The sequence below is a fragment of the Phaenicophaeus curvirostris genome, chromosome 5 (genome assembly GCF_032191515.1).
Source record: "Phaenicophaeus curvirostris isolate KB17595 chromosome 5, BPBGC_Pcur_1.0, whole genome shotgun sequence".
In the NCBI taxonomy this organism is placed as follows: Eukaryota; Metazoa; Chordata; class Aves; order Cuculiformes; family Cuculidae; genus Phaenicophaeus; species Phaenicophaeus curvirostris.
In genome coordinates, this window is record NC_091396.1 from 31578743 (window position 1) to 31604828 (window position 26086).

The 26086-nt window shown below is 39.4% G+C and overlaps 1 protein-coding gene across 4 annotated transcripts in view; it reads right to left on the bottom strand.

Annotated features, from left to right (window-relative positions):
* Nucleotides 1-26086, bottom strand: part of SIPA1L1 (signal induced proliferation associated 1 like 1) — a 195112-nt gene that overhangs the window by 121825 nt on the left and 47201 nt on the right. For 3 of the 4 annotated variants that reach the window (XM_069858198.1, XM_069858201.1, XM_069858200.1), the window contains one exon: nt 10487-10563. The exons of the other annotated variant lie outside the window; for it this stretch is intronic. The gene's annotated coding sequence lies outside the window, so the exon portion shown is untranslated. Of the gene's footprint in view, nt 1-10486; nt 10564-26086 lie in introns of those variants that run through there. 4 annotated transcript variants of the gene reach the window in all.

The window sequence follows — 26086 nt, forward strand, 5'->3', positions numbered from 1 at the left end:
ACAACCAGAACTACAACATCTACAGCAATGTATGACCAGAATAAATCTTAAATCCAAAAAGGCCATAAAGGAGCAGGTACTACCGTCTCTGCTTTTGTTGATAACTCTGCTGCAGACTCATTTACCTAAAATTTTAACAACGCTGCATTAAAATATCCGATAACAAAAACTGTCATGCTACCACCAAAATGGAAGCACATCTCTTGCTTATTAATTCACAAGGTCTTCCACAAAACACATAACGTGTTCACAATTAGCAAAATCAGCCCATTCCTCTGGTGGTTCCACAGGGCTCACTGCAACTACCCAGAACTCCTCAGCATAAGCCAGCATTAGAATACTTTGTGTGCAAAATATAATAGCAACACACGGTGCTGTCAACTGAAAATTTCCAGTTTCCTTAAGAAGTTGACTTATGCACTTCATATAGTCTTATGTAGCTCTCAATGTTCTGTTCATTTCTTGAGCTAACCCAGGAATCCCTAACATTTTAAACAAACTTCATTTCTTAGTAACATCTTAGGGTTTTTGATCCTGAGTAAATAATTCTTGCAGACTTTGGATTAAGCAGCATCTATTACTGGGTACTCAAGTACCCCCTCCAAGCAGTTAAAAATGAAAGGAATGTTGTTTCTGATCCTAAAATAGCTCTCAGTTAACACTAATCATTATCGCTTGGTGAAAAAAAGACTATTTCAATCATATGGCATGTTAAGTTCTACCCTTAAAATTCTGCGTATTACAGGTCCTCCCTGCCACTGTGTTATGTGGTTTTGACATGCATTTTAAAATTCTTCTTCCCATGATTTCTCAATCTCTCAGTTGCACAAAAATATCTCCCATCTCCTTGGAAACCTGAACACAACACAAAGCCTGCTGGCTCTAATGCTTAGAAACAGGTTAGAAAAAGAACTGCATTCCCTTACTGGTTAGGATAGGGTTCAACACAATTTCTCTTACTGAGGTATCTAACAGGACTGTGTCCTCCATTAATTCTCCTACTCACCTTCACAGTTTTTCACCCAAATCCTATCAACTCCCTCAGTGCTAACTTGCTCTCATCTTGAGGTTTAATGAGTTTTCTAAGCATCTACGCAGATTAACTACAGAATCATAGAATTCTTTAGGTTGGAAAAGAGCTATAAGATCATAGAGTCCAACCATTAACCTAACACTGGCAAGTTCACTACTAAGCCACGTCCCTAAGAACCATGTCTACATGTCTGCTAAATACCTCCAGGCATGGTGACCCAGCCACTTCCCTGGGTAGCCTGTTCCAATGTTTGCCAACCATTTCAGTGAAGAAATATTTCCCAACATCAACTTGAAGCCATTTCTTTTCCTCCTACCACTTGTTAGTTGGTGGAAGAGATCAATGTAAACAATTTAAGGAGGGGGGCAATATCCAAGCAACACTACACTAAGAAGTAAGCCGCCTTCTGCAAAACTGGCAAGAATGAAGAGAACTAGGAGCCCTTTTGCACAGATATTTAAAACTGTAATCTTACTCTACAACAGTTGCTTTCCGTATCAATTACTCTTGATCAGCACAAAATACCAAAAACCAGCAATTTCTTTTGGGTTCTACGCCCATTTCTAGCTGCCATAACCCCTAGTTTGGGAATTGTTGTTTAGATATTAATGTTGCTGCAGCTAACAGCAAGCAGTGTTGGCCCTCCAGTCATTTAAATACTGCTATAGTTGCAGTAAGAAAAAAGAGCTGCTTCTTGTTTTGGATGTAGGACTGCCAAAGGAGCCACAGACATCTCCATCTCCAAAAAGGAACTCTCCTCCAGCCCTGCAGTCTGGTGCTACATTTGGCTCAGAGCAGCATTTTGCTGCAGCACTGCTATGGGTTCAGCCAACTTTCCCCTTGCAGTCACCTTCATCATTACAATAAAGCACATTTTTCAATCAGAAGTCAAAATTCTGAAAGTATTTCCTATGAATTACACATCTGCAGTGGTAAAAGATGAGAAAAATTCTGTCACTAGAATCAACGGTGTTTTCTCAACTGAAGCATGGTTGGAAATTTGAACCATCCAGTTGCTGTAGTTTAGTTGAAAACCTTGCACGGACAGGAAACAAGAATAACAAGAAGCATGGAAACACTAATATAAAGAAGAAAATCAGGAAGAATAAATCCCCCCCTCAAAGGACAGAAAATGGCACAGAACAGGCAGAGCAAGAATTTCCTTCCCAGAACTCCACAAGAGCAAGAAGTGTTCAATTGAATTGAAAGCTCACAAGTTCACCACCAACAAAAAGAGACACTTCTTTATATCTCTGTCTATGGAATGCATTGTTGAGGGGTACAGGACTGCAAAGTCAAAAGGTTAGCAGCATTAAAGGGGAGAACAAAAGATAAAATTACATTGCAATAGAAGATATTTAGAAACAAAGAGCTTGAAAAGATACAAACATCTCTGAGTTTTATGACACAAGCCAAATTAACAGGATCCCAGACAGACAGACCATGGAGTACATTATTGTCATAACTGCTGACTGTAGGGTTTTTTGCATCATCGCCCCAAGCATCTGTTACTACTCCTAATTAAAGAACAGATGGTCTGACCCAATATGGCAATTCCTATGACCCTATATTTATCAGCAGGTGGGGAAATTAAGTTTTGAGGTCTCAAGCAAGCAAAGCAAGATTAACAAAAACTGAGAGATAAGTAGGTCTCAAAGCCATCTGGTATATGACACTTCCTGAAAATAATATTCTTGAAGATTGCATGTGATGTATTTTTCATGGTCTGTGTACTGAAAAAACAACCTTCCACCTACTCCACCAGCTGCAAATGCAATTTAAATCTACAAACAAAGAGATGATAAAGCTAATACATGAATCCTTTTTCATGTTAAGCTAGTGAAGCACAGCTACTCCAGCTCTACAGTGAAATTTGTAGAAATGGAAGAAGTCAGCATGTACAGATAAAAGCTAGAGGCCATTTTCAGTAAAAACTTCTGGTAAGGTCATCACACACTAGTAAAAAAACCAAAGCAAACAACATAGGCAGAGGAAATGCAAAGCATAAGAAGGTATACTTTCCTGTATGTTTTAAGTGCAGGATGAAAACATGCAGGTGCTGCGAAAAGCTGCATTCCCAAATTTGACAGTAGATGGACAAGACAGCTTGAAATCACTAAACCACTTAAGAAGAGAATCTGACAGAGAGAGGTACTAATCATCAAAGCAGTAGTACCATATGAGGTCTGACACAAAAAACCCCAAGACACTGCCTGTAACTCTATTTAATAAATTACGAAAATTGACTACCATCACCTTCAAAACAGTTCCCTTCTGAGCTGACACACAGGTGCATATGATGCTGCCAACATTCACAGCAATTCTGCACATTGTTTTCTGAAAGTCTGTTGAGGATCTGTATTTTTTGCTTTCATGTCTACTACCAACAAAAAACAAGTTCCTTCAAGCACTGACTTGATCTATGGGAAGAGGGAGCCAGGTCTGGCAAATAGGATGGGTGCTCAAGCACAGCAACACTGATATTAGCTAAAAAATCCTTCACAGAAAGTTGTTTGGGCTGGCATACACTGGAAAATGTTTGTATTTGAATGTGCGGCCACTTGCACCGGGTGAAACAATTGAGCTGAGCCTTGCGACAGTTCAGATGTTCTATAACCACCTCTGTGACTCTCCCCTCCCACTCTTGGTTCCTAAACTATATCATTAGTCACGTTTTTGTGTCAGATCTCATATGAAAGAAACTACACTTCTGTTTAAGTGAGTAGTGTCTCTCATTCTTCAAGAAATCTTTCAAACTTTACTGGTAAAAGGGGGCACTTCTAATGGTATGCAACTGTGTGGATATTTTAATACTCTGTTGGAAAGAAAACCCTAAAATTAAAATGGATGAAGAGTTGTATGTTCACGAGTCATGGAGCTTCTGATGAGCTTATGTTCTGAAAGTGTCCATATCAATCTCATTAATTTGCCAGGAAACATTTTTATGATAACAAACAATTGCTCTTTCAACTCAGGAACAAACACAGGGAAAGAATTAATACACAAGTTCTTAAATTAAGTTACCTGAAGGAGACCAAATCAACAAGGAGGATGGTTACTAGGGCATGCTGTGTGAAGATGCTCTACAGACTAACTTGGAAGCAGCATTCATCTAGTACCAGCAACAGCAGAATGCTAGCCAGAACAAGAGTTTCCTTGCAGTACATGCCAGCAAATCACCTCTTCTATGGCTAGTACCATTTTATGATACCATTGCCAAGGAGACTAAAGTACTTTGCGCATTCAATATGAATCTTAATTTTCTCTAAATAAAGCAGAGAGATGAGCTGATTTCTTGCACCTAGAGAGTCTCCAGATAATTCTCAAAAGCAAAGCTTGTCTCCAAATCTCCAAAATCTTTCTATGTTGCAGAACTCCAAGACAGAAGACTATTCTGATGCCCTCCACCCCTTCCCTCCCTACTGGAAACAGGGACATAATTAACCCGTATCGCAGGAAAACTATTAGCAACTTTATGTATTAGTTCATAAAAATTGCACCAAATGGGGGCAGGGGGGCTGGCCAAGTCATTCTAGTAAGTAATTCAATTTATTTTTTTTTTTTAAGTAATTTTCAATAAAATAAATAAATACACTACTCAAAGTTTTAATTCACTGCAGTTTTTCTTTTCAGACCACTGCACCAGTCACTTTGTCAAGCTTTATTCTCCTGATATTTAAAATGTACTAACGTAGCTAGTAAGTTGTGAAGTGCTCACCTTTTGTTGGGATGTCGCTTAAAGTGTACTCTCACTCATGGAAAACCATTAGATGTGACTGGTTTGAGTCAAACACTCCATCATGTGGTTATCTGACACCTCCAGAGCTACAAATTCTGTGTTGGGGAGGGTAGCTCACCTAAGTCCCAGCTAAAAAGCACATTTCACACAATCACTCACCACTGAAGAAAAACTTTTCTACTGTTTATAGAAGTCAAAAGCTCCCAAATCTAACAAAAATCCATTGCTCTGTACAACGCTAAGTATCCCCTTTGTATACACGTGTATTAGGGGGGAACATGCATGGGGAGGAACAGAGCAGAAGCAATTATATTTAGCTTGAATCCATTATTTAATGCCATTAATTGAAAAGTATCTAAAGATATTCTTAAACATGGAAAAATTGACATGGAAAAACCAGATTGAATGCTTGTCCAAAGTACCTTGAGGGGAAAGCAAGTTCAATACGCACGAATGACAGCAATTGAATATATGAAGTCATGCTGTACTGACTCAGTTAAACCAATGTCATCCCTGTGCATGAATGCTCTTATGTAAGTTTAAGTCCATTTTTCAATTTATCTTATTATTTAGAAGGAATATTTTCACTTCAGAGCTGATCTCGTCTTTTCTTAACTGTAGAAAAAAATACACTAGATATTCCTATGTAATTTTTACAGTAGATTTATGATTTGACATTTCACAGCGTGTACACGTAATTAACTGTGCACCTCTATGAGCTGAAGAAAACGCTCTATAGAAACCAACTGGCTGCCTACAGATTTCTGCATCAATCTAATTATACCTGTATTAAGTATTGAATTACTGGACGATATTAGAAAAACATGTCTGTTAATGCTTCATTTCAGAAATTACGAAAATAACTATTTGTTCTTCCACTATTTTGTTTTTAACTTCACTGGGAAGAAATCAGCTTAATGCATCCATAACAGAAAACATTATCAAAACTCAAAAAGGGAAGCGTTGTGAATAAGCAAAATCTGTGATTGCATCAAACTGCCTGAAATGTGCAGAGACCTGTAATCATCACAGACTCCCCTTGAGGCCAGGCACCTTCTGAACAACATCACATTCTCAGCCCATAACAAGGGTTTTCAAACTGACCTTGTACATCCCCCGTAACACAATACTCCCCTGGGATCAAGTCCCAAGGACATTATGCCACCTCAGGGCATCAGAGAAACAGCAACAGACACCTCTTCAAAAGAGCTAGAAAACAGAGTCAGGAAAAAAAGGAGGCTTAACAGTTACTTAAGCTATTTAGGATGCAAGAAAGCCCTTTAGATCTGATCAAGGAAAGTATCTGCAAAAGGGAGAAAACCCAAGTCTGCAGCATGCTCTTTAAGGCAATGCTTAAGCAGATTACGAATCCACAAGGCAACAAACTAATAAAATGCAACACCAGCCTCATTTATAAATCTTCCATTTAATATACACATCACTGTGGCTCATCCTTTCTGCTCTGTTTTTATAGGTGAGGTCCTCCTCTTGCACACACTGAATGCACACACTGTTCAAATGCACTGTTGTGCTGATGCAAAATTGTGCTGTAACAATTGCATTTGAAAGTTCTTATTGCTTTTCAAATTTGTAGTAGCAGCAAGAGGTGAATTTTACATACATTTTACAGCACAATAAAATAGAAATATTGTGACTGATGCCCAGGTGAATTAAGTCCACATTTCCAATTTAGTCAACATTTTATTGAATTTGCTATTTTTAAGTAGGTAGCAATTCATGAGTACATTTATACCCATAAAAATTTAAAAGGAAGTTTTTAAATTAGTTTCCCTGTGGGTACAGTAACTTTTAATGTGCACACATGAAAAGAGCTATGGTGATACCCTGGCAGGCAATCTGAAAGACACTGACAACCAGCATACCTTTATAAAGAAAAAAATCTTTTACTATGATAAAAATTTAAAATATCCATACAACAGGAGTATTTTATTATACTCAGTGACACTTGGAATCAGTGCTAACGACTATCATAATACAATGCTGAAGCTGCTTTCATTTCTCATAACAATTTAAAATGCGGCTGCCAAGCATCAAGGAAGCACTTGAGGCACAAACATTCTTACTTAACTTTGCTTTTAGGATTTGATATAAACCTATCATACTCAACTTCTGTAAATAGTGAACACAGCTGTGAGCACTGAAATTAATGACAGGTAAAGCAGATCCACTCCATAGAGACCTATGAGTCTAAGACCTATGACCCAAGTTTCAAAACTCAACAGGAGTCTGATTAGGAAAAAGAAATATTTTGATAAACTTTACAGTAGTGATTTTCACTGGGTGTTGTTTCAGATGGATATCTGCATATTATTTTTTACAGCAAAACTTTCTAATTCCAACATCTATTAATAAATCTCTACTGGAATACATTTGCATATTCACAGCAATATTAAGTATTGTTAAGATATTTCATGTCTTGGCTAACACTAACTGGAAAGCAGAATTACCATTATCCATCATTCACACCAATATTTTAATAAAAAAACCTCTCCTGTATTGTTATATGCAAGACATTTTCCATTAACACGTACATGAGCACAGCAAAAAGAAGTCTTCTCAGGTCTCTTAAGAACTTCCTCCTCAGCCCTTCAATTTCTGAAAAACTTTAGCTGTCAGACTTCAGAAAGTGAGGTCTCTCTCCACCAGAAAGATTCTGGGAGAAAATGGTTAGTTAGCACCAGTTCACGAAAAACTGCCTGCCCTCTTTCTACTTAATTCTTCCACGAAGCCCCAGTGCAACACCCTTGGTCTCATTAATGAGGCACACACATCCAAGGGCAGAGCTCTGCAAATCACCACAGAGATGCAGTCGCCTGGGGCAGGAGGGGAACATACATAACCCTCCACACCTGCAACAGAGCACCATGAGCACACACAACATGAGCTCTACACAGTGTAATGCAAAACTACGAAATAGGACAAAAGCTGATGACTAAAGTTAAATGGGAGCAACCCCACGGATGAGAAGTCGGAGAGATCAGCTGTCATCCTGCCTAGTCCAGGGACCACCAAGAATACCAGCAGATGTTTCCAAATTGATTTTCAGGTTTACTAGTGTTCTGATTGTTTTGCTCATCGTTCTGTAAGACATACTGAATTATTTCTATCCTATTGATCAGCTGCACGGTTATAGAAAATACCTCAGTCCACAGATAGGCTCTAAATTCCACTGCTGGTACAGACACCAAACTTGAGAACAAACACTGGTAAACCATACGAAAGCAACAGATTTCCTTTAATAGTTTCTTTGTAAGTGAACTTTGGGGTGTAACCCATCAATCTGACAACCTGTTGGATGCCCTTGCTTCTCTTCATATTGCTCCAGCTAAACTCGTTGCTACCCCATCAACTAATCTGGTTACCTCCCTATGCCCCCAGTTATTTTAAACTGAAACAAGACAGCACAAGCTCTTAGGCGTTCTCCTGTTACTTCATACTTTGCAATGTTAGTGGCTGTTTTCCCAGTCACACCTGTGACATCTTTAAGTTCAGAAGTCTGAACTTCTCCATTCAGTGCACTTTTTGAAAACTAGAAGTGATGCTGGATGATTAGACGAAATTGCAGGTAAGACAATTGTACTTATGAAGCCAAAATAGTTTTTGTACAAGTACAGACTGTTTACATAAAGCAGGCGGAACAACAAGGAAGCTCTGCAGTTTGTTGGATGCACTGAAGTTCAATCTGTTGTCAAATCCTCTCCTAGTTCAAGTTTCTTCAGATCAAACATTCCTATACTTTACATCCAAAAGCCAGATCACTTGAAATACTACGAAATCTTCTATATAAAATACGATCAATCAAGTCAATAACTAAGGCTTCATCTTTCTTTTATTTCACTAATGTCAACGGGTGGGTTTGGGTGGTTTGATTTTTTTCGGACAGGACAAAGGGTCAAAGGTTTCCATGTTGGAGGCTTCAATAAGCTCGCTATTATTTGCTGCTTTTACCACTTAAGAGTTTTATGCAATTAGCCATCTATATTAGCAATTCATTCCATATACCAAAAAGCCTGATGCTAATTTTAAAATCTGAATTATGTAGAAAGCAATAGAGGTCACGACTGGCAATTTTATGGTACCACTATTATGACTACTAAATTCATACATCTGCTTTCATAACCACAAGTAAGCTCGCTCTCAAATGCGACCTAGTTCAGATAGCCCATATTTCTTCCTGGTTTGAGTAGACTGCAAACTGGTTCTGATATTCAGAGAGACAAGTCCCATTCTCAACTATACTCTAGGTGACCCGGATACATTTTTCAGCGATGGGTGTTGCACATAATGTTCAGCTTAATTATTTTTGTTATTTACATTATAGTAGACGAAAATGCTTCCTATTAACAGACGAATACAAGGGCCCATTTTTACTACAAGATAATCACTCTCTCATTCTTTTTCTACATGAATCTTGGTATATAAAGCAGCCATTAAATTAATTAAAGAAAAACATTTCCAAACATTAGCACATGCACAAAAACACAACAGGGTAGAACTTGTTAGTGAAAGTTTGGAACAAAAACAGAGTACAAACCCACAGATGTTTCACAGAATCACCAGGTTGGAAGAGACCCACCGGATCATCGAGTCCAACCGTTCCTATCAAAATCTAAGAATCAATCTAAGAAGCAGCGCAACATCAATCCATTACCACTGCAGTTCCTGAGACCTTCCCTCTCACACCATAGCAGATGGCTTGCCTAAATCTCTGGAACCTCCAGTTACCCAGTCCATTCCCTCCACTCCCTGCCTCATTTAACAAGGCAAACAGCCTTCTGCATTCTGTCTCTTTCCCATCCTAATTCCTGTAACTCCAGCTGAAGCAGCTCTGGTTCTCTCAAGCCCAACACCCTCCTTCCAAACTTTGGTCCTACTTGCATCCTGCTCCCCTCAGCTCAGCATCTTTTTTCTAGGTTCCAGGAACACGGAGATTGATCCTCCTACCTCCTCCATTCTTCCCTTCTTTATTTCTGGCCTACAGTCAAGCTCTATTTCTACAATTCAATGTTAATAATAGATCTAAACGCAAATTAAAATCTCACTCACGCCTAGCTTCATCTCCACACACCTAGATATTTGCACATATGTTGGTAGCCGTACTCCTGTGACTACCTAACTAGTTTGGAAACTGCTGGCAAACAACCTTAAGCAGGCAGCTCAAGCCCCTCCCTTTTCCTCCTGCTCAAAATTTCTAAATCAGAAAAACAAACCAATCCCTTCATTCTTTTCCAATATGGTTCTTACAATCCAGAGTAGAGGTTTTGGCTTTCATTCCACCACTTATTCCCAAAACACAGCTGTAAAGTATAAAAATCAATTAATAATGTTTTGATATAAGACAGCTCATCCAGACACTACACAGAACAATTTATTATTCTCATCATTAAATAAGACATTCTGAAATCTCCAGAGACTTGTTCTTCACAAACATTGACAGACAGTGATGATAAAAGCAGTACTCATCTCTAAGCTTATAATAGAGGTACACTATTCATTTCAAATGACCAAAGGCAAAAAACGAGCTTCCCTTGAGCATCAATCATCCTATGCTCAATTATGAATCATGAAAACCATATTATGTACTAAAATAATCCAGTTTTTAAACCAGACTTCTCTGCACACCCACATTCCTATTAATGTTTTCAATTATTTCATATTATGAATTTATGTTCATAGAAAAGATCTCCACTTACAGAAAGATGGTACCTCTTGGAAATATCACAGGCATTTGAAGAAGGGCATGGGAAATCTAACATCAAAGGCGCAGCAGCTGACGAAATAGAGACAAAACAAAACATACAGATAAAATATCCTTGTTCAGAGTTAAGTAATTCAAAATCTACATAGTCAGTGAGTCAGAGAATGATAATCATGGAAGAAAAAAACAACCTTCCACTGAGAGCATCTGCCACAAAATCTCAGCAGTATTAAACAGCAGTACTTTTATAGAAGAATGGTGCAAGCCATTTACGACTTTTTAACACAAATTACCTGCATTTTTGCTATCCTCAGAACCTCCTTTTGTTACTCATTCCCACTTGCTGCTTATAAATCAACTCCTCCCACATTTCCTTGTCCTGTTCCCTCCCTCCTCTTTCCCTCTTCTTCTTGTAAAGAGTCTCCAGCTCTTACAGAGTTTCCTTCTTCCTCCTGAGTGCTCAGCCCTCTGCCTCCCAGCTTAGCATCTTCTTCCTTTCTGTTCTTCATCCCTCTGGTATTTGAATCACAATCGTTTCCTCCCTCTGCTCTGTGCTGGATGCCAACACAGACGGCACTACCAGTACAGAACAAATTGTCCCTGCACTCGCATTTAGCAGACCTACAGCTCGCAGAGGCAGATATTTCAAAAGAAACCGATGGAAGGAGAAGACATGCTCAGCACTGCAGCTGCACACTGGGATAAGCTTGAGTGTCCTGCAGGCCCCTGCAAAGTCTGGCCAGTGCTACAAACAGCAAGTGAAACAAAATGAGGGCCCTTTAGCAAACTCAGCAGTCAAAACAGTAAAACTGAACTGAGCGTGTGACATTTGTCCAAGCTAAAAGTCTTCGACAAGAGGGCTTAAACTGGGACAGCTCTTTCGCAATACTAAGGTGCAAGTGATGGTACTGCTGGAGACGCTCATCAAAATAACTGCAGATTAAGCTAAACAAAACACTTTGTTTTTTTCCCCTGCACTGCAAAGCCCAGAACTCTGATAAGTCAAGATAGCACTAACATTCCCAGAATGGCATTTAAGGTAAACCATCACCAATGCAGACCTGCCTCACATCACCAGCTGAAGGACTGAGTGATGAGCAGCTCTGCCTGCTGTTGAGCAGAGGAGGACAGGGCACACAGGTGAGGGCAGCCACTTCAAGATAAGGTACCCTCATTCATCAGGCAGTCACTCAGAAAAGGATAATTTTAAGTAGCAAAAACACTCAACCAAACCTCAACATAATCATTTCAACAACTAAACTGTACAGCTTCATACTGTGAGGGGCAGTTTTATCCAAATTCTTCAGAACCTCTGCTGTAACACTACCCACCATGAAATATTTGATTACCTGAACTAAGCAAGACACGTAAGAGATGCCCCCAGTGCTTAACAAGGCAATACTGCACTGTGTACTGGGTTTATGAAGTCTGAACTCCATTCTCTCACTATTCTTGAGTGAAAGAACCTCAACCAACCATTAAAACAGCAGACAGGGGCAGCCAGGACCAAACCCTTCCAAAGGGGGCACCAACTTAAAACCATTCAGTGAATAAACACATATGCCAAACTCAAGATATTTTTTTAAACTTAATTTTCTCCATATGCAACTTCTATTGCGTAAGCTGCCTACTTTCTCCTGATGGCTTTACCAGCTGAAGTTTTTGCTTTTTAAATCTGAGTAGAAGGATTTATTATTTCAACAGCTGTTCACAAGTGAGATTAATTCCACTAATCATGGGGAAAAGAATATAAATAGAGAAAAAATATCATCATTCATGCAGAAGTGTAACATTTTCCTAAGGTCAGTAACATAATTCTGTTGGTTTAGGTTTTGCAATTGTTAACAAACTTCCTTCAATTTCCTTTACGGTTAAAAAAGGCAAACTACTGTAAGACCCTGCTGCATAACTACATTTTCAGTCCTCCAATCATTTGGAATTATTTTCTATTTGCTTTGCACTTCCCAGACATGACAGATTAAACAGAAGCCCATGCATCAAGTAGAAGTTATCAAGAAACTTACACTGAAAGGAAGACTAAACCAGATTGAATTTGCATGTTTGTCTTGCATTGCACTTTAACGTCTTGGTTTTACTAGTAGTTTATTTCACAGAACTGAATAAAAGAAGAGATGCGGTATCTCCTTGGAGACGGGGTTTTCATGTGCTGTTTGAGCAGTGTATTTGGCAGGACCAGCAAATGATGTTCAATACTGGTTCAGTAATTCACAGAAGAAATTTGTCAAACAGCAACTATTTAGCAAAAGAGCCATTAGAGATTTCTGGATAATCTCCAGTTGCCATGGCTTCAGCTTTCAGCATATGTAGCTGTGTTATGGCTATTTGAATAGAGTTTTTGAACCATGAGCCTTCACTAAGCGGCCCCAGTCATCACAGAGAGAGAACTATCAGCCAAGCAGTGCCAAGATCTATATTACAGCACACATTTATAAAATGCTCAGCAATGCTGTATGTTGCTGAAGTTACAACAAGTAACTTCAAATGATAGATACAGTACAACAAAAATAGTTACACGGGCCACTCGCCTGTCTGTGGTTTTATATCTTTGCAAGTCAAGAATCTCCTCCTCTGTACTCGTTTATGATTTTCTGACTCAGGCAAGAAGACCTTTAAGTCAGTTCTAGTCTTGCCCAGATAGGAACTGCAGAAAAAAATCATACATGCAAGTAGGTGGTTAGCAACACCAACACAGAATTGGCTCTTCCCTCCACGTCTTCCTGAGGGAAATATTAATCGAGCAAAGCTCTGCAAGATAGTTTTGGGGGTTGTGGGTTACAAATCACGCTCATATACAACGAGAAAAAAAAGAAAAAGGAATTTTTCATTTTTAAAATACTAACACCGCTCTGAAATTCATTAAGAGTGAGTTACTTAATGGTGGCTTTTCAATAGCATGATGTCTTGGACAGCCCACATGGATTCTAGATTTCACCCAGGCCATCAAAGCCTACAGATAAGGCTAAACCTCCAGTGGCGCTTAGCATTGGCAGCTGATTTTAGTGCTACACTTTCTGTTGCATATTACTGGTTTTGTTCCCTTGTCATGCAGCACTGCCCCAAGAAATCACTAATGCCTTTTATCAAGTTGCTGATGCACACAGAGTTCATTTTCTCCCACCTTTTTATTAAATATGTCAATTATGTTGAACTTCTTCACAAAAGAAAAAAAGTGACAGTATTTCAAAGCAAATCATAGAATGGTTTGGGTTGGGAGGGACCTTAAAGCCCATCCAGTTCCAACCCCACCTGCCATAGGCAGGGACACCTCCCACTAGACCAGGTTGCTCAAAGCCTCTTCCAGCCTGGGCGTGAACACCTCCAGGGATGGAGCTTCCACAACTTCTCTAGGTAACCTGTTCCAGTGCCTCATCACAGCAACAAACTTCTTCCTAATATCTAACCTAAATCTCCCCTCTTGAAGCTTAAAACCCCTATCCCTCATCTTATCACCACACTCCATGATCAAGAGCCCCTCCTCAGCTTTCCTCTAGCCCCCTTTATGTACTGGAAGGCAGCTCTCCCTGGAGCCTTCTCTTCTCTAGGCTGAATAACCCCAACTCTCTCAGCCTGTCTTTGTATTAGATCCTCTGATCAGCTTTGTGGCCCTCCTCTGGACTTGCTCTAATAAATCCATGCCCCTTCTTTGCTGAGGACTCCAGAACTCAACACAGTACGCCAAGTGAAGTCTCATGGGAGTAGAGGGGCAGAATCACCCCCCTCAACCTCACGGTCACATTTCTTTGGATGCATCCCAGGATATGGATGGCTTTCTAGGCTACAAGGCACACACCGCCAGCTCATGTTGAGCTGCTTATCCACCAGCACCTCCAAGACCTTCTCTTCCAGGCTACTCTGAATCCATTCTCAGCACAGTCTGTATTTGTGTTTGGGATTGCCCCAACCCAGGTGCAGGACCTTGCACTTGGCCCTGTTGAAATTCATGAGGTTACCACAGGCCCACCTCTCAAGCCTGTCAAGGTCCCTCTGGATGGCATTCCTTCCCTCCAGTGCATTTACCACACCACACAGTTTGGTGCCCTCAATTGCACTGTCCACATCTCAAAGACGTTAAACGCCACCAGTCCCACTAGTAACCCCCAAGGAAGGCCACTCATCACCAGTCTCCATTTGGTCATTGAGCCATTGATCACAGCTCTTCAAGTGCAACCATCCAGCCACTTCTTTATCTACTGAGTGGTCCATCTGTCAAAAACATGTGCCCCCAAATCAGACAAGGCTGTCATGTGGGACAACATTGAATGTCTTGCACAAGTGCAGGTGAATGACCAGTTATGCTTCCTTTATCCACCACCGCTGTAGCCCCATCGTAGAAGGCCACTAAATTCATCAAGCACAATTTAGCCTTACTGAAGCCCTGCTGGCTGTAACCAATCATCACGTTATTTTCCATGTGCCTCAACAGAGTTTCCAGGAGGATCTGCTTCTACAATCCTACTGGGCACAGAGGCGAGACTGATCAGACTGTAGTCCTGGGTCTTCCTTTTTTTCCAAAATTGGGAGTTATTTTTTCCCTTTTCCAGTCAGGGGGAACTTCACCAGACTGCCACAACTTTTCAAATATGATGGATAGTGGCTTAGCAACTAATCTGCCAGTTTAGTGAGGACCCACAGATGCATCTTGGGCTCACGGACTTGTGAGCCTTCAGGTTCCTTAGGTGGTCTCAAACCTGATCCTTTCTTACAGCTGGCAGTTCTTTCGTCTCCCAGTCCCTGACATCGCATTCTTTGCCTTAGGTGGTATGGCCTGAGCCTTTGCCAGCAAAGACTGAGGAAAAGTCATTGCGTACTTCAGCTTTCTCTATATACTGAGTATCCAGGTCTCCTGTTTCCTTCTGGAAAGGGTCCAGATTCTCCCTAGATGTCCCTAGAATCTGATCTAGATAAACCAACAACCACCAGGCAACACAACTGGTCTCTGAATTATTAAGACAGTTTATTCCACTTACTTAGAGTAATGTAGACTAGTGTATGTAAATAAATAACCTCCATTATTCCTGAACTAATACTGATTTGCTTTGAGAACTAGCAAAGCACAGGAGTGACCCCAGAGCAATATGAAACAGGATACATTCATTAATATTAGTGAAGAAATAAGGAAAAAAAAAATTTACTAAGACATAATTCTGATGCTTAGAAAGATTTGGATATATTCCTGAGGAAAAAGGGTAAGAATCAGTTTAAGTTAGAGCAGAAACACAAACCACAGTCAGGAAGCCAGACACCAATATAACATTCTCCCTTGGGTAAAGGTCTCTACGAAGCAGCAGACACTTGTGACACTATTCAACATGACCTGGAGACCACACAGCCAAAATAATCACTGTCAATAAGCAAAAGTACTGGAAAATTTACTTACAGAGAACTAAAGCAATAGCTTGGTATAAAAACACAAAGTATTTCAGGTTGGTCCAGTGAAAACTTGACCTGCAGCAAGTTTTGCTTAATATATTCATTATTAATTTGGGTGACCGAACAGAAGCCCCATTGGAGAATCTGCAAATGCCAAACAGAGGCAGGAGGTACAATGAGTACAGAAGAGACAATCAGGGATTCTAAAACCAACCAGATAGAAGTACGTGCAGGTGAAATCATAACAACGTGCTGTAAATCTGGATAAGATTTAATATATACACACAGAGAGGTGCACAGAATTAGCCATGTAAAGAGGAATAAAACTCCTCCACTTACAGGAAAAGTACTTGCAGCACTGCAAGAGAAAAAAGTAAACACTGGCGTATGTCCAAAAAAACCCAGTTCTTTCTTCCATGATACTATGGACAAAACGCATTGTTTTCAGTTACACTAACATCCATTTTCAGATACAGAACTCAAAATACCCCAATTATCCATTTGGTGTGTAGGACAGATTTTGCAAGAACGTTTGTTATTAGAACTTTAACATCTCTCTTTTGCCTTAAAACTGCATTAACAGAGAACACATCAGGAGTCTGGCAAACAATGAAAAGCGTAAAACACAGTAAAAGAAAACAAGTTCCCACAGTCACCCGAACAGGACAGCACCATTACACCTGAAGGGTGATAAATGTTATGCAAAATAAGGAATAGTGATGATATTACCTGACAGAGGGCTGATCTCTCCCTAACACAGCATTTTCTATCAGAACACAACAGCTAAAGTACTTATCTCCTACATTTTGCTACTGTTTAGGAACTTGTGAGACTGAACAAACAGTGGTGAGCTCTTAAACATCACACCACCAAGCCTATTCACCAACAAACTTTCACAATGACCAGCTCCTAAGTAGAAGAAATTCGTGAATTCTCAGTGCCTCTATAGGGAAAAAATCCACTTTATACGGAGAGACCAATGACTAAGAGAAACAACAGTATTATTAATCTGTGGCAAATCAGCAGTATAATTCAAAGCTCATGGTTCCTGGTCCAACACTTCCACTTTTAGCCAGTTTTTTTTTTTTACATATCAGGTAAATCTTTGAGAATTCACTCTCTTAACTACAAAAAAAACCAGAAAATCACATTACATAATAAACAGCTGTTTAAATATCAACTGAAGTCCAGAAAAGGAATCTGACAACATTGTGAGGGATTTCAGTCTTGTAACGATTAGCCAGAAGCCTCACAGTATCATTAATAAAACTCCCTAAGAATAGGGTTTGGGGTTGGTTTGGGGAGTGGGGGTAGGGGTAGTTAAGCTTCTTTTTCAAAGTATTTGGTCAAAATAAAGATGGGTTTATATTAGACCTTGTTCTGAAAAATGAAAGTTTACTGGATTTATAAGTCTGTACATGTCCATATACAAGAAAGTACCATCTTGTTTATCTGAAAATCCCAAAATATTGGCCTGTGTTATATTTTACACTGATCATACTGTTATGATGAAGATAAACAATGCTGAGGTTTCTCCTGTTCTTGCCTGCGACCACTCTATCATCACCCTGTATATTCACCAATATGATTCATGCACTAACACAAACTGCAAAAACTCTTAGACGTATAAAAGGGGACTTAGGAAAATACTTACTGAATCTACTTGATAACACAAAATACTCTCCCTGTCTAACAAAGGAATTTATGGCACTATCTTACGCTCAGGGACATCTTTGATTCACACAAGCTAACAACATAAGAAAGTCGTTGCTAAAGACAAGTAAAACTGTTGTTTTTGTTTAAACAGCACCATATCTGCCTAACATGGAGAGGTGAAGGCATATCTTTCTAATTACTCTCTAAAATTCTCTACTACCTGACAAATCTATAGCCTCTGCATCTTCAACACAATTTGCTATTTCTTTGTATGTGTCCTCCTTCAACTCTTCTCTCTCAAATTTTCAGTCTTATCACATCAACCCCTGCTTCCCTTTCATAGTCAAGGACAGATGCGAGGAGAAAAATTCAAAAGGAATACAATTGTGCACCTTCAATCCCTCATAGACACACATGTAAAAAGAATGCTATAAATTTCTGATTCTAAAGTAACTGCAGCCAAGAAGGTGCACAGGCCACAGTCACTTTGCAGCTCATTTTTTTCCAAACAGCCTCCTTCCCAACAGCCGCTTCTTTTCAGAGAGACTAATGCAGCCTTCTTCGAAGAAGGAAGGGTATGCTGATTCGCAACTTCAACCATTCAACTCAGTCAGCCTCTGCAAAGTTATGCTGAAGAAAAATGCCTAATAGCAGTACAGAAAATAAAGGAAAAAGCAGGATAAAAAATAAAAGAATGAAGATAAAGAAAAAATAATATTAAACTTAAATCGGAATTTAAGCAATGATTATTCGTTGCTTCCTCATATACTGAAAAATCGTATCTATATTGCCACACACACGAACACACTTAGAGCACCTCTGTGCTATGGGCTTCACAAATACAGTACCAATAGCACAACAGCCTGAGGAAGCAAGAACAGCAGTGGCTCTTCCCCTAAGGCATGACTGTCACACAAAGTAATCAAATTCTTAAGGAGCCACACTATGCCAATACTGACAAGACTGGTAAAGGAAAAAAAAAAAAAAGGCAAGGAAGATAAAAAATAAGGTGCTGTCTTCTCCAGCATTTTTTGTATCATTGCTGCCCAAGGAGAAGGGTTGGCCCAAGCAGATGAAGCACGCTTCCTGCCTTTATCTTCCATGCATACAGAGTGACACAGCCCAGAGTGGTCAACACATCCAGGCACTCAGTCTCACAAACAAAGAGGACACTAATGCGCATGAAGGAGAGGACCATCCTCACACAGTCTGGGAAGGTCTGCACACAGACAAACTATTCAATAGCAACAAAATAAAAAGCCACCACGCTACACCCCAATCTAATTCTACCCAAACAATTTCTCAGCTTTGAAAGTCTGTACTGCCCTGGACTTCACAGTTCAGAGAAAATTCTTCTCTTGTATATTTTCTAATATACATAGATGTAGAAACTTAATGAGAAATCTTGCTCTTTCCCCTTTCACTTCCTATTGGAGTTGTACAGGTGTGGATGAGCTTGCAGCTCAAACGCACATAAAGACGTTCAGCTTACTTCTGTAAAAACAACATACATAAAGGCAAAGCTGAGTTTTTAACCACCCTGATGAGTTCAAACAGTGTCTGCAGCTTCCACAAATTATCAGCTTCTTTTTAAAATTACGATAAATTATATAAGTTTAAAAAGACTCAATGAAATGAAATATTAGTTGTTTAAAGGTCAATAAATAGCACAGCTTCAATGTACTGAAAAATTGTATATTAGTACCAAGTCTTCTTATATGGAAATAATGGAATTAAGTAGTGACTGATAACAAATTCATCTAAAATATACAAGATAGGACTGAAGAGACCAACACGCTAAAAAAACTGTACTAATCAAGATTTACAGGAAGCACTATTCATGAAATGTATTACTACTAATGCAAAAGCTATATAACACCATTCACATTATGATGTGTATAAACACGCATGCTACATTATATACATAAAAAGGCATGACTAATGCCTCATTCTGATGAGAAATGTAAAGCTAGCATCATACTGCCTAGTAGACATTGATCTTTATCTTTCATCAAATGAAGCAGAGTTAACTTGTGGTCTTGCATTATACATAAGCGGTGAATACAATTAGACTGAAAAGCAAGCTGGTCTTCTCTGATCTCAAGTGGAAATTGTGAACTCTGATCTTCACAAGTGACAGCTTTGTGCTTTACTCCAATTTATTCGTTAGCTTCCTTGAAGCTGTGTACATCATAGAAAACTCACAACGCTTAGTTGTGGCTAATCTTACACAATCCACTAATTTTAAACAAGCAGATTAGCTCTATTACTCTGGCACAGAGAAGCTGCAATTAGATCTTCATTTTACAGTTCAAGAAGGATGCTGAAAAGCTGGAAGAAAGAAATGGAAAAGCCTGTAGGAAGAGGAGGGAGGAATTTGATCTCTCATCAAGTAGAGATGTAAAAGAACCACCAGTGACTGGACACTACACCTGAACAAATTCAGGCTACAAATAAGGCCGCTTCTGTTTTCAGATAGATGGAACCATTTAAGAATTGCTCATTGCCAGATTTCCAGAAAAGTTTTCGTTGAAACTGGATGCTTTCCAGAAAAATTCTACTTCACTTTTGCGTATATGTTCCAAGGCATAAATTTAGGAAACCCAATAGTCATTGCAGTTTTAGTATTAGCAGTTGAATATGTTCTCAAAACACTTCACAAATGAAGCATTTTCCCTCTACAGGTAAAAAACAAAGCAGAGAAATAACATTAACCGTCAAGGGCAGCACAGGAATGAAGTTCATAGACCCCAATTCCAATTATACTACTCTGTGGTCCTTTCTGTTGGGTTTTTCTTTTTTTCTTCTTTTGTGGGGTGGGGGTGGGCTTTTTTGAGGATGGGGTCGTTTTTGTTGAGTTTCTTTGTGGTTTGATTTTTTTGGTTTGGTTTTTTTTGGTTGGTTGGTTTTTGTTGTTTTTTTTTTATTTTTGTCAATGAACTGATTTTTTTTTCTTGCTTCATAGATTCCACTTCTTTTCTGGGTCTCAGATTTAATTGCTGATTCTTATTATTCTCTTGCAAAAATGCAAAATATTTTCACTGCAGATATCTGTTGCTATTGAAGTTCAAGAAGCACAGCACGCTGTACTTCAGTAATATGCAAGCTGAGCCATGCAGAATCTCAAAACACCAGGGTCACTCATTCTTCAACATCCAGTCCCACCAAATGTTAATAGAGCTGGATCAACTACAGAAAGCATCCCACTTAATCAGTATACATTTGCAATCACACACAGAATGAAGTATATAGTTACTAGTTCGAAGTTTTACATATTTTAAATGCAGTATGTAGTGTAACTATGAAAAATTCATACACAGAATAAAATATGTATTTAACCTAGAACAGCTTTCCACATTTATGCAAGCTACAGAACTCAATAATACGAGTTTTACAAAACCCACTCAATTTCCAGGGTAGAGGATCACGGTGATTAAGCACACAGCCTCTCTGAAAGCCTCAAACAGGCTATGCGAAAATCCATGCTGTTAAATCCTTGCAATCTTTTTTTTAATCTAGGCTAGCTAGATTAAAGCTAACTTGGGTGTGCCTAAGCATTCTGAAACTGGGAAGTTTGCAGACATAGCATGCTTACCCTCATTCTTCGCCTGCAGTAGATCTTTACAATCCATACCAGTAAGTTTTCAGTCATTCCAGACTAAGAAAACAGAGATCAAAGTATAAAACCCATGCCAATTTATGAGTAGCCAAAATGGGAACCAGACTTTTCTCCTGCCGTTCACTCATATATGCTTATTTTCTAAGTATGTAATCCACAGAATCATAGAATCACCAGGTTGGAAAAGACCTCTGGGATCATTGAGTCCAACCATTCCTATCTACCTCTAAATCATGTCCCTGAGTACCTCATCTACCCGTCTTTTAAATAAATTCTTTCAGTCTCATACACAACAACAAAAAAAAAGGTGAGATTCTTCTCATGAACACCCATTTCCATTACAATGGAAATATTTATCTATTAAGAACACTATCCAGTTTTGTTGAAGGGTCCAACTGCAACTCTCCAGTTCTACAGTACATTAAATAATCTCCCAAACACTATGTCAACTCCTCGTAATTCACCATGCTATTCTTAAACGTAACAGAAGGTAAAAATATATTAAGCACTTTCTATTTCCTTTCCATTTAAAGGTAGTAACTGTAGTTACTACTGCAATACCATTGTACAAAAACATTACTGATGGCAGTTGCTAGCTTAGGAATGCACATGCATCTAATACCCCTATTTCCTTTGTGTCTCATCTGCATACATGCACAGGTACACGTATTCATACAAGATACCTACATGCACTCCTCAAGCAACATCTAAGGAGGCCAAGACTAAGCACTAATTCCAGGGTTTTTTTACTAACTTTCTTCAGACTTCTTAGGCAAACAGCTTTAAGTACAGACCTACGCGGTCCTTGGGGAAAATTTAAAAAAAAATGAAAACCTACAAAACATGTAGTCGAGGTTTGAGCTAAATTAAAAGTCAGTTTTCTGACTCTTAACTCAGTCACTCTAAATAACTTTGTTTTCTAAAAGCAATCTACCTGTTTTTCACTGTTCTCCCTGGAAGCAATAACACAGAGTATTGGTATGCAGAAAGGCCAGTGCTTACGCTTATCCCTATAGTAACCAAGGCCATCCTCATGCTGGTGGAAAAAAGACAGACCTTTCAAGGAGGGGAAGACAGGACAGGTGACCCCAAACTGACCAACAGAGTACTCCATCCCATATACATCATACTTGGTATAAAACTGAGAGACCATGAGGGCTTCATTCCTTTTCTGTGATGGCTGATGTCCAGTGAGGACCTTGTCTGTCTGGTTGCTCCTGATCCCAGATCCGTGTGCTCCCAAAATCCAGTTCCTGAGCTCAACTCCCTCCTATCTGCAGACCCATTCCCTCATGTCTGCTCTACAGTATTTGTGGTGATGTATAGTCAGAGGGGTGGGGTCAGGAGGCAATCTCTTACGTTTGTATGTATTTCATTACTTTATTATCAACTTCATTATTACCATCATCATTCCAGTAAAGCTGTAGTTTTAGTTTCCAATCTGCAACTCTTTTTCCTCTTATTTTCCTTTCCCTGGGCAGGGCAGAAAGAAAGTTGAGAGCCCAACTGCACAGTTTTAGCTGCCAAAATTAGCCAGGACGAGGCTAAACTGTGACATGTACGAAAGAAACAACTCTGTACATCTCATGGCCATTCAGACCCATACAGCTGTCGCCCATCACAGGGCACACAGCATTATGTATTATAAAGATGTCCCTGTGAAAGATCAAGGATCACTGAGGCAAGACCTCTCCTACCCCAATCACACCTCACTCAGCCAGGCCTTATTACCAGTGACAAATAAAGCCCCAACGCTTCAACGTGTCAACACAAGAAGAACAGTACAGATAAAACCAGCAGCTTTAAATGCTATCCTACAAAATAAAATCCAAGGTCAACATCAGCCAATCAGGCACAGTGACCATCCCTTCCTCTTCCTCCCACCAGGTCCTCCTCTTTCAGTGCAGGTCAAGGAGAAATAAGAAGTCTCAGGTGAAGTTGTTCACAGAAGTTACTAGTTTTCTTTTGTTAATATTAACAGGAAAATGGGGGAATGTAACAAAATCAAATTTATGCTGCTGAATGTCTTGCACCTAGATATCTCTACAAATCAAGTTACATTCTGTATTTGAAACAAGCAAAAATCAGTTTTATTGGAGCATGTTACAATTTCTAAAAAGCCATCTGCTAACATGGATATGATTTACTAAAGCGTTTAGCACCCAACTGTAAAACTTGTTCATGAATTTCAGTAAACAAAAGTGGGTCTATAGGATCATGAGCTTATGAGCTCATAAACAACCACAACTGTTACTAGTGAAACAAATACAAATTGTATAAATAGATTTATGAGTGGGAATTTAACAACATAAAAAAATCCACTGGAAAACAATTTCCATTAGTGAACAAAAATTGCATGTATGTAATAAAAAGGAACTTATCACCTTCTATGAGTATTTCAGTGGCATAACATTGTGCCACCATCACTGGCAAAATCAGTTTAATTACTTAGACAATCTTTATGCAAAGTGTATGAAAAAAACCAACAGAAAACGCAACAACAGAAAACAAAGAACAAAACCCACAAACCCACAGCCACAAAAAACATACAAGCTGTGGAATCCAAACTAGCAGGGGGAAATCTGGTTACTTCCCACTAGTAAGTTACTCGCTAAAAGACTGCTTTTACTCTATCACTCACTTTTTCACTGTCCATGCCCCACTACAACGTGTTCAGGATCAAAAAGTATCTCTTGGGTCCACAGACTTCAAAATCAAAACAAACTTCATTATGGCGCGGTGGGAAAGAGATGGAAACAATATTTTCTCCTCTGTCTGTAACTTTGAGGGTTACATACAGAAGATAACCACAATAATGATTGCACGTAAAAATCAACACTAAAGATGGTGCCAAGTGAAAAAGCAAGATAATTCAAGGGAAAGGTAAAATAATTAAAACATCCTTCTCCAAGGGCTTTTCTGAAAAAACACGTTTGTTTCCAACATCTATGTCCTCTGAAGGAAAGGTTTTGTTGCTACAAATCCAACCCAAGAGGCTAAGCAGGCCTCTACTGACACAGCTTTGCTCACAGTATTTTGGGAAAACAAATTTAAACTGACACTTTCAATACAACAACAACTACAGGGCAGATGCCTCTCTCAAGTAAGAAACCTACTTGTTTCCTCAGACGTCCCACAGACTGATGAACTCAAGTTACAAAAGAGGGTTTTTTCTTTAGTAGCAATAGTTATTATACTGCTTGCCATTTCCAGACTGGATTTCTTTTGCATACCCTACACATACAGCTTTCTATATTTGTTAATAAAAAGAGCATTGAAATCTGTTCAGCAGCAGGGATGTGTTTTTACTGCCTGGTAGCAAATCAGCTTAAACTGATCCAACTTCAGATCTCAATGCTGTTCCTCCCTGCGGTCCTCAGTAAGTCTAGTCCCCTCCCTTCAGGCAGAACTACGGCTTGCACAACATGTTAATTCAGGAAACTGATCCCTCTGACAACAAATCCACTGGTACCCATCTTTGTAAAACCAACACCACTGCTCTTCAACCCTTCCTAACCCACCCCACCCTCCAAAACCAAACACTGCAATCTTCCAGCCTTCCTGATCCATCTTCTTGAACCAGGTCATTACATACCAGCAAAGGACTTGTAACTGACACAAGCCAGAGGGCAAGGCTGCACAGGCAGAACTGCAGCATCCCTTTTATGTTTTCACAAACTCCCTAAAAGTATATTATATTTCTCTGTGAGTGGACAGATGATGTACTAAAAGCCAGTCTTTTCCAAAAATTAGGCACATTCAGAATAATACGCGCTTTCTTCCATACAACACAAGTTTAGTTTCACAAGTAGATTAAAAGAAACCACCTACAAGAACTACTGTGTTTTAGAAAATGTGACAAAACCAGACATTCTGTCACAGCCTGAATAGAGTCCAACCTGCTTTTATGAATGCTTCTACAAATACCTAGTAGAACGCATGGAGGGGGTAGCCATCTAGTCTCCATGCATCTCCCTCCTGAAAAAAGCTCTCATGGATAGAGGATGCATTCAGCGACAGACTGGGATACAGTCTGGCGCTTGGTGGCAGCCAGCCTACCCGGTAAACTGTTTTGCTGGAGACCCTTCTGTACTGTATGAACCACCACATGCTATCAGCAGTCACAAAGCCAACACTGATTTTGTGGCAACCAGCACTACTCCAAAGGGTGACTGTGAGACAGTACAGGAAGCGGGACACGCACTCTGAAAAGAATTCCTGAGAAGGCAGGCACGTGCAGCTTTATCAAAAACTCCCGGAGGCTGTCACAACCAGCTTCAGATGAATCATATCACAGTGAAACCTAGAAGCAGAAACACCATATGTATGAACAACATCTGAATAGGAAATGAATGGATTTCAAAAGGTAAAGGGTATTATGGAAATTGTGCTTGTAGGAAGCCAGAAGCAACAATGAAGACTTATGAAACTGTAAATCTACTAAGTCTTGCAGCTAAACTTAGCCACCTCAGAAAGCCTGGATGAAAAGCTTATCACTGTAACAATCCCAACCTTTCTTTTATTATTGCTCCTCTGAACCAAGTTATTTTCTTTCAGAACTCATTCTGGCATTTGGAGATTAAACATTCGGTTACATCTGAAAGAAAATGGACATTTAGCAGTGCTGTGCCTGCTTCTTTCCTCACTAGCACATAGAGCCTATCACACATGCAAGGGAGAGCAGAAGTGTTACCAAATGCAGTCCTCTAAGAAATCTTCAAGACTAGCAGGGACAAAAGTTTCAGAATTGGTCCTTCCTATTTACCATATCCTGTAAAAAAAATCTGTATTGTTTCAACATTAGCCTTAAAATCTAGCCTCGGTCTATTGCTGCAAATGGTTTCCATTTGTAGGTGACAGAATCCCTCTAAAATTAGACTGGGCAAACAGATGTAACCATGGAGATCTATGTTGCATTCCCAAGAACTC